The sequence below is a fragment of the Pygoscelis adeliae genome, unplaced genomic scaffold (genome assembly GCF_000699105.1).
Source record: "Pygoscelis adeliae isolate BGI_AS28 unplaced genomic scaffold, ASM69910v1 Scaffold402, whole genome shotgun sequence".
NCBI classification, from domain to species: Eukaryota; Metazoa; Chordata; class Aves; order Sphenisciformes; family Spheniscidae; genus Pygoscelis; species Pygoscelis adeliae.
The window spans coordinates 2,718,359-2,718,751 of record NW_008824411.1 but is presented as its reverse complement, the minus strand read 5'-3'; the positions used below and the strand labels follow the sequence as shown (position 1 = coordinate 2,718,751).

The 393-nt window shown below is 48.1% G+C and overlaps 1 protein-coding gene across 1 annotated transcript in view; it reads right to left on the bottom strand.

Annotated features, from left to right (window-relative positions):
• MSH4 (mutS homolog 4) overlaps positions 1–393 on the bottom strand; it is a 34,012-nt gene that overhangs the window by 10,870 nt on the left and 22,749 nt on the right. The gene's annotated exons all lie outside the window — the stretch shown is intronic.

The following is a 393-nucleotide window of genomic DNA, read 5'->3' as shown; positions in this document are numbered from 1 at the left end:
ACTTCAAGAAGTTTGCACAGGCCCACTCCTCAAGCCTCTCATGGTCCCTCTGGATGACATCCCTTCCCTGTAGCAAATCAACTGCACCACTCAGCTTGGTGTTGTCTGCAAACTTGCTGTGGGTGCACTCAATCCCACTGTCTGTGTCATTGATGAAGATATTAAATAGTATTGGTCCTAGCACGGACCCTTGAGGGATACCACTCATTACTGGTTTCCACTTGGACGTTGAGCCATTGACTGTAACTCTTTGGATGCGGCCATCCAGCCAACTCCTTATCCATCTCATATCTCTCTCTCATTCCTTAGCCCATCCGTCAAACCCATCTCTCCCCAATTTAGCAACAAGTATGGTGTGGAGGACCATATCAAAGGCCTTAGAGAAGTCCAGGT